Raw genomic sequence first — 9,648 nt, 5'->3', positions numbered from 1 at the left:
CTACATTTCAAGCACAGTAGCCACTTACTACCTAACGTTAACGCTTCAGACAATGAGGTTAGAAAAACAGCTGAATGGTAGGCATTATTGTATGTAATTATTGTAGGCAGCTAGCTGGCATAATTACAGGTACTCTCAGGCGTGAAACAACTATCCACAGTTGCTAATAGTTACCAGTAGCTACCCGCTAGCTAGTCCAGGTAGTGGGTTAGCTAGCTTCGTGCTTCACCGGGCTCAGCCGAATACAATACTAACCTACAATAATTACATACAACATCAACCCACGATAACTACCTACAATACCTAACTACAATCTAAATACATAGTTTAAGCTTTACTCGACAAAGCCCAAACTATGTATATAAGCCATATAAGCCAAGCTTACCTCCCGCCAGAGAGAGACACAACCTCACCCGACGACGACACACTCAACCCTGTGACAGCCCTGTGACAACGACGAGACAGCCTACAGGGAGGAGGTCAGAGACCTGGCATTGTGGTGCCAGGACAACAACCTCTCCCTCAATGTGAGGAAGACAAAGGAGCTGATCGTGGACTATAGGAAAAGGAGGGCCGAACAGGCCGCCATTAACATCGAAGGGGCTGAAGTGGAGCGGCTCGTGAGTTTCAAGTTCCTTGGTGTCCACATCACCAACAAACTATCATGGTCCAAACACACCAAGACAGTTGTGAAGAGGGCACGACAACACCTTTTCCCCCTCAGGAGACTGAAAAGATTTGGCATGGGTCCCCAGATCCTCAAAAAGTTATACAGCTGCACCACTGAGGGCATCCTGACCGGTTGCATCACCGCCTGGTATGGCAACTGCTCGGCAATCTGACCGCAAGGCACTACAGAGGGTAGTGCGTTCGGCCCAGTACATCAATGGGGCCAAGCTTCCTGACATCCAGGACCTACAGTGGGGAGAACAAGTATTTGATACACTGCCGATTTTGCAGGTTTTCCTACTTACAAAGCATGTAGAGGTTTGTAATTTTTATCATAGGTACACTTCAACTGTGAGAGATGGAATCTAAAACAAAAATCCAGAAAATCACATTGTATGATTTTTAAGTAATTAATTTGCATTTTATTGCATGACATAAGTATTTGATCACCTACCAACCAGTAAGAATTCCGGCTCTCACAGACCTGTTAGTTTTTCTTTAAGAAGCCCTCCTGTTCTCCACTCATTACCTGTATTAACTGCACCTGCTTGAACTCGTTACCTGTATAAAAGACACCTGTCCACACACTCAATCAAACAGACTCCAACCTCTCCACAATGGCCAAGACCAGAGAGCTGTGTAAGGACATCAGGAATAAAATTGTAGACCTGCACAAGGCTGGGATGGGCTACAGGACAATCGGCAAGCAGCTTGGTGAGAAGGCAACAACTGTTGGCGTAATTATTCGAAAATGGAAGAAGTTCAAGATGACGGTCAATCACCCTCGGTCTGGGGCTCCATGCAAGATCTCACCTCGTGGGGCATCAATGATCATGAGGAAGGTGAGGGATCAGCCCAGAACTACACGGCAGGCCCTGGTCAATGACCTGAAGAGAGCTGGGACCACAGTCTCAAAGAAAACCATTAGTAACACACTACGCCGTCATGGATTAAAATCCTGCAGCGCATGCAAGGTCCCCCTGCTCAAGCCAGCGCATGTCCAGGCCCGTCTGAAGTTTGCCAATGACCATCTGGATGATCCAGAGGAGGAATGGGAGAAGGTCATGTGGTCAGATGAAACAAAAATAGAGCTTTTTGGTCTAAACTCCACTCGCCGTGTTTGGAGGAAGAAGAAGGATGAGTACAACCCCAAGAACACCATCCCAACCGTGAAGCATGGAGGTGGAAACATCATTCTTTGGGGATGCTTTTCTGCAAAGGGGACAGGACGACTGCACCGTATTGAGGGGAGGATGGATTGGGCCATGTATCGCGAGATCTTGGCCAACAACCTCCTTCCCTCAGTAAGAGCATTGAAGATGGGTCGTGGCTAGGTCTTCCAGCATGACAACGACCCGAAACACACAGCCAGGGCAACTAAGGAGTGGCTCCGTAAGAAGCATCTCAAGGTCCTGGAGTGGCCTAGCCAGTCTCCAGACCTGAACCCAATAGAACTTCTTTGGAGGGAGCTGAAAGTCCATATTGCCCAGTGACAGCCCCGAAACCTGAATGATCTGGAGAAGGTATGTATGGAGGAGTGGGCCAAAATCCCTGCTGCAGTGTGTGCAAACCTGGTCAAGACCTACAGGAAACGTATGATCTCTGTAATTGCAAACAAAGGTTTCTGTACCAGATATTAAGTTCTGCTTTTCTGATGTATCAAATACTTATGTCATGCAATAAAATGCAAATTAATTACTTAAAAATCATACAATGTGATTTTCTGGATTTTTGTTTTAGATTCCGTCTCTCACAGTTGAAGTGTACCTATGATAAAAATTACAGACCTCTACATGCTTTGTAAGTAGGAAAACCTGCAAAATCGGCAGTGTATCAAATACTTGTTCTCCCCACTGTATATACAGTCACCCAAGTCATAGACTGTTCTCTCTGCTAGCGCACTGCAAGCGGTACTGGAGCGCCAAGTCTAGCACCAAAAGGCTCCTTAACAGCTACTACCCCAAGCCATAAGACTGCTGAACAATTAATCAAATGGCCACCCGGACTATTTACATTGACCCCTCCCCCTCTGTTTTTACAATGCTGCTACTCGCTGTTTATTATCTATGCATAGTCACTTTACAAATTACCTCGACTAACCTGTACCGACGCACATTGACTTGCTACCGGTACCCCTGTATATAGCCTCGTTATTGTTATGTAGTTTTCTTGTGTTACTTTTTTATTTTATTTGATGTTTTAACTTTATTTAGTAAATATTTTCTTAACTCTATTTCTTGAACTGCATTGTTGATTAAGGGCTTGTAATTAATCATTTCATGGTGAGGTCTACACCTGTTGTATTCGGCGCATGTGACAATAGTTAACCAAACAGCTACCCGGACTATCTGTATTGACCCTTTTGCACTAACTTTTTGACTCATCACATACGCTGCTGCTACGGTATACTTTATAAAGACAGTGCCTTCAGAAAGTATTCATACCCCCAGACTTATTCCACATTTTGTTGTGTACAGCCTGAATTCAAAATGGATTAAATAGATTTTATTTCTCACCCACCTACATACAATACCCCATAATGACAAAGTGAAAACATGTTTTTAGAAATGTTTGCAAATGCATTTAAAATGAAATACAGGAATATCTAATTTACATAACTATTCACACCATGAGTCAATACATATTAGAATCACCTTTGGCAACAATTACAGCTGTGAGTCTTTCTGGGTAAGTCTCTAAGAGCTTTGCACACCTGGATTGTACAATATTTACCCATTATTCTTTTCAAAATTATTCAAGCTCTGTCAAATTGGTTGTTGATCATTGCTAGACAACCATTTTCAACTCTTGCCATAGATTTTCAAGCAGATTTAAGTCAAACCTGTAACTCGGCCACTCAGGAATATTCACTGTCTTCTTGGTAAGACACTAGTATACAGGTTATTACTTGTTTTAGGTTATTGTCCTGCTGAAAGGTGACTTAATCTCCCAGTGTTTGGTGGAAAGCAGACTCAACCAGGTTTTCCTCTAGGATTTTGCTCCATTCTGTTTCTTTTTTTTTTAATCTAGAAAAACTCCCCAGTCCTTAACAATTACAAGCATACCCATAACATGATGCAGCCACCACTATGCTTAAAATATGGAGAGTAGTACCCAGTAATGTGTTGTATTGGATTTTGCATTCAGGACAAAAAGTTAATTGCTTTGCCAAATTTTTTGCAGTATTACTTTAGCGCCTTGTTGCAAACAGGATGCATGTTTTGGAATATGTTTGATTCTGTACAGGCATCCTTCTTTTCACTCTGTCAGTTAGGTTAGTATTGTGGAGTAACTACAATGTGGTTGATCCATCCTCAGTTTTCTCCTATCACAGCCATTCAACTCTCTAACTGTTTTAATGTCCATGGTGAAATCCCTGAGCGTTTTCCTTCCTCTCCGGCAACTGAGTTAGGTAGGACGCCTGTATCTTTGTAGTGACTGGATGTATTGTTACACCATTCATAGTGTAATGACTAACTTCACCATGCTCAAAGGGATATTCAATGTCTGATGTTTTTTTACCCATCTACCAATAGGTGCACTTATTTGCGAGGCATTGGAAAACCTCCATGGTCTTTGTGGTTGAATCTGTGTTTGAAATGTACTGCTCAACTGAGGGACCTTACAGATAATTGTATGCGTGGGGTACAGAGATGAGCTAGTCATTAAAATATAATGTTAAACACTATTGTTGCACACAGAGTGAGTCCATGCAACTTATTTTGTGACTTGTTAAGCACATGTTTACTCCTGAACTTATTTAGGCTTGCCATATCAAAGGGGTTGAATACTTATTGACTCAAGACATTTCAGCTTTTCATTTGTAATTAATTTGTAAATTTTCAAAAAACATAATTCCACTTTGACATATGGGGTATTGTGTGTAGGCCAGTGACAAAAAATACATGTAATCTATTTTAAATTCAGGCTGTAACACTTCAAAATATGGAAAAAGTGAAGGGGTGTGAATACTTTCTGAAGGCACTGTATCTACCTCAATTACCTCGTACCCCTGCACATCGAATCGGTACTCCTACCCCTTGTATATAGCCAAATTATCATTACTCATTGTGTATCTATTATTACTTTTATTATTACATGTTTTACTTTTCTATTATTTCTCTATTTTCTTTCTCTCTGCATTGTAGGGAAGGGCCCGTAAGCATTTCACTGTTAGTCCACACCTGTTGTTTACGAAGCATGTGACGAATAGAAATTGATTTGAATTTTTTGGGGATTTGATTTGATATGAAAACTATGCTAAGTATATTCACTTCACCAAATAATTGATTAAAACACACTGTTTTGCAATGAAGGTCGACAGTAGCCTCAACAGCACTCTGTAGGGTAGCACCATGGTGTAGCCAGAGGACAGCTAGCTTCCGTCCTCCTCTCGGTACATTGACTTCAATACAAAGCCTTGCAGGCTCATGGTTCTCATGGTTCTCAGCCCCTTCCATAGACTTACACAGTAATTATGATAACTTCCGGAGGATGTCCTCCAACCTATCAGAGCTCTTGCAGCATGAACTGACATGTTGTCCACCCAATCAAAGGATCAGAGAATTAATCTAGTACTGAAAGCATATGCTACAGCTAGCTATTGAGTAGTTGACTTAAAGAGAGAGAAAGACAATAGTTGAAGAGTTTATAACAAATTAATTACTTCCAAAATTAAGGAGAACCAAGAGAGAGATAGAGAGAGAGATTGTCATTTTTTTTCACTTTCAGTTTCACTTACTTAGCTAGCAAATGCAGCTAGCTAGCTAGTTTAGCCCATTCAAACACCCTGCTCAAACAGAGGGATGCTATGTTAGCTAGCTGGCTATGACTATCCAACACAACACTGGAACTCTTCCAAGTCAAGGTAAGCTTTTGGTTTTACTAATTTATTGCTTGATTGTAGCGGGTTTACTAACGCATTAGTTCTATTAGCTATGTTGACTATGATATCACTTTAGCTAATATGGTGACAACGATGTTGGCTGTGTGTAGCGGTTATGATATGGTTTGGCTTGGAAAGTTTTTTTTGTCTGGTCACATACAGCTGATGTCTTGTGCATTGAAGTCCACAAGCGAAGGGAAAAGGTGAGAGGAGGAGAGCGCATAGATGCGAGAAGGAATACAACGTGGTTGCTGTGAAAATGAACTGTATTTACTGTTGAAAAACGTTTCTTAAACGGAAGCAAACGGAACGGAACAGAACGGGGATAAACATACAGTTGAAGTCGGAAGTTTACGTACACTTTAGCCAAATACATTTAAACTCAGTTTTTCACAATTCCTGACATTTAATCCTAGTAAAAATTCCCTCTTAGGTCAGTTAGGATCACCACTTTATTTTAAGAATGTGAAATATCAGAATAATAGTAGAGAGAATGATTTATTTCAGCTTTTATTTATTTCATCACATTCCCAGTGGGTCAGAAGTTTACATACACTCAATTAGTATTTGGTAGCATTGCCTTTAAATTGTTTAACTTGGGTCAAACGTTTCGGGTAGCCTTCCACAAGCTTCCCACAATAAGTTGGGTGAATTTTGGCCCATTCCTCCTGACAGAGCTGATGTAACTGAGTCAGGGTTGTGGGCCTCCTTGCTCGCACATGCTTTTTCAGTTCTGCCCATACATTTTCTATAGGATTGAGGTCAGGGCTTTGTGATGGCCACTCCAATACCTTGACTTTGTTGTCCTTAAGCCATTTTGCCACAACTTTGGAAGTATGCTTGGGGTCATTGTCCATTTGGAAGACCAATTTGCGACCAAGCTCTAACTTCCTGACTGATGACTTGAGATGTTGCTTCAATATATCCACATAATTTCCCTTCCTCATGATGCCATCTATTTTGTGAAGTGCACCAGTCCCTCCTGCAGCAAAGCACCCCCACAGCATGATGCTGCCACCTCCGTGCGTCACGGTTGGGATGGTGTTCTTCGGCTTGCAAGCGGACCCCTTTTTCTTCCAAACATAACAATGGTCATTATGGCCAAACAGTTATATTTTTGTTTCATCAGAGCAGAGGACATTTCTCCAAAAAGTACGATCTTTGTCTCCATGTTGTCACGATCGTCGGATATAGAGGACCAAGGCGCAGCGTGGAAGGTGAACATACTTATTTATTAAATGATACACGAACAAAACAACAAATCGATACGTGACGTCCACAGGTGCAAAACACAAACCAACACGGAACAAGATCCCACAAACACTGTGGGAAAACCACCTGACTAAATATGGTTCCCAATCAGAGACAACCAGCAACAGCTGATACTCGTTGCCTCTGATTGAGAACCACTCTGGCCAACATAGATATACCAAAACTAGACTAGACACAACGAGCACAAAACATAAACTCTACACACCCTGGCTCAACTTAAAAGAGTCCCTAGAGCCAGGGCATGACAGTACCCCCCCCCCTAAAGGCGCGGACTGCGACTGCGCCTAAACATCACCGAACAGGGGAGGGCTGGGTGGGCATTCCTCCTCGGAGGCGGTTCCGGCTCCGGGCTTGACCACCACCCTCTACTAACCCCCCCGTAGTGCCCCTAGTCTGGTCTAGCCCCACTGGCTGAAGCTGGACTGGACTTCGGTGGAGCGGATTGCTCAGGCTCCGGTGTGGAGCAGCTGACCGGTACCTGACCAGGCACCGGTGAAACTGGCACGGGCTGGCGATGCGCACCACAGGTTTGGTGCGGGGAGCAGGAACAGGCCGGACCAGGCTGGCGACGCGCACCATTGGCTTGGTGCGGGGAGCAGGAACAGGCCGGGCCGGGCTGGCGACGCGCACCATAGGCTTGGTGCGAGGGGCAGGAACAGGCCGGGCCGGGCTGGCGACGCGCACCATAGGCTTGGCGCGATGGACAGGAACAGGCCGGACCGTACTGGGAACACACACCACTGGCCTTACACGGGGATCAGGAACGGGCCGGACCGGACTGGCAACACACTTCAGTACCTCTCGCCGTGCCTCTACATTTTCCTTCCCTCTATACACCAATGGCTCCCGTAACCCGGTGGCCTTCTCTCCTCGTCCACCAACTCGCCCCTTATCTGCCTCCAGTGGCCCCGTCGTCCCTGCCATGTGCCCCCCCCTAAAAATTTCTTGGGGGTGCCCCTCGCCTGTCCGACGACTGCCCGGTTGGCGCCGCTTCTCCTCTCCTGCCTGGGCACGCTGCTTGGTCCTGTATTGGTGGGATCTTCTGTCACGATCGTCGGATATAGAGGACCAAGGCGCAGCGGGGAAGGTGAACATACTTATTTATTAAATGATACACGAACAAAACAACAAATCGATACTTGACGTCCACAGGTGCAAAACACAAACCAACACGGAATAAGATCCCACAAACACTGTGGGAAAACCACCTGACTAAATATGGTTCCCAATCAGAGACAACCAGCAACAGCTGATACTCATTGCCTCTGATTGAGAACCACTCTGGCCAACATAGATATACCAAAACTAGACTAGACACAACGAGCACAAAACATAAACTCTACACACCCTGGCTCAACTTAAAAGTCCCTAGAGCCAGGGCGTGACACATGTGCAGTTGCAAACCGTAGTCTGTTTTTTTTATGGCGGTTATGGAGCAGTGGCTTCTTCCTTGCTGAGCGGCCTTTCAGGATATGTCAATATAGGACTTGTTTTACTGTGAATATAGATACTTTTGTACCTGTTTCCTCCAGCATCTTCACAAGGTCCTTTGCTGTTGTTCTGGGATTGATTTGCACTTTTCGCATCAAAGTACGTTCATTTCTAGGAGACAGAACACGTCTCCTTCCTGAGCGGTATGACGGCTGCATGGTCCCATGGTGTTTATACTTGCGTATTATTGTTTGTACAGATGAATGTGGTACCTTCAGGCATTTGGAAATTGCTCCCAAGGATGAACCAGACTTGTGGAGGTCTACAAATTTTTTTTCTGAGGTCTTGGCTAATTTATTTTCATTTTCCCATGATGTCAAGCAAAGAGGCACTGAGTTTGAAGGTAGGCCTTGAAATACATCCACAGGTACACCTCCAATTGACTCAAATGATGTCAATTAGCCTATCAGAAGCTTCTAAAGCCATTACATAATTTTCCTGAATTTTCCAAGCTGTTTAAAGGCACAGTCAACTTAGTGTATGTAAACTTCTGACCCACTGGAATTGTGATACAGTGAATTATTATTGAAATAATCTGGCTGTAAACAATTGTTGGAAAAATTACTTGTGTCATGCACAAAGTAGATGTCCTAACCGACTTGCTAAAACTATAGTTTGTTAACAAGAAATTTGTGGAGTGGTTGACAAACAAGTTTTAATGACCCCAACCTAAGTGTATGTAAACTTCCGACTTCAACTGTACCTGAATCTGTCCAATATAAACTCTTGTTTGCAAATGTTGGGACTAGTGATTACACCCTAGATCAGCTAGATGCAGGCAAGAGTGTGCAAGGCGGTATTTAATTTTTCTCTCGACCTGTGTGCACCTACAGTGAGGGAAAAAAGTATTTGATCCCCTCCTGATTTTGTACGTTTGCCCACTGACAAAGAAATTATCCGTCTATAATTTTAATGGTAGGTTTATTTGAACAGTGAGAGACAGAATAACAACAACAAAATCCAGAAAAACGCATGTCAAAAATGTTATAAATTGATTTGTATTTTAATGAGGGAAATAAGTATTTGACCCCCTCTCAATCAGAAAGATTTCTGGCTCCCAGGTGTCTTTTATACAGTTAACAAGCTGAGATTAGGAGCACACTCTTAAAGGGAGTGCTCCTAATCTCAGTTTGTTACCTGTATAAAAGACACCTGTCCACAGAAGCAATCAATCAGATTCCAAACTCTCCACCATGGCCAAGACCAAAGAGCTCTCCAAGGATGTCAGGGACAAGATTGTAGACATACACAAGGCTGGAATGGGCTACAAGACCATCGCCAAGCAGCTTGGTGAGAAGGTGACAACAGTTGGTGCGATTATTCGCAAATGG

This window comes from Coregonus clupeaformis, chromosome 25 (assembly GCF_020615455.1).
Source record: "Coregonus clupeaformis isolate EN_2021a chromosome 25, ASM2061545v1, whole genome shotgun sequence".
In the NCBI taxonomy this organism is placed as follows: Eukaryota; Metazoa; Chordata; class Actinopteri; order Salmoniformes; family Salmonidae; genus Coregonus; species Coregonus clupeaformis.
This window is presented reverse-complemented; position numbering follows the sequence as displayed.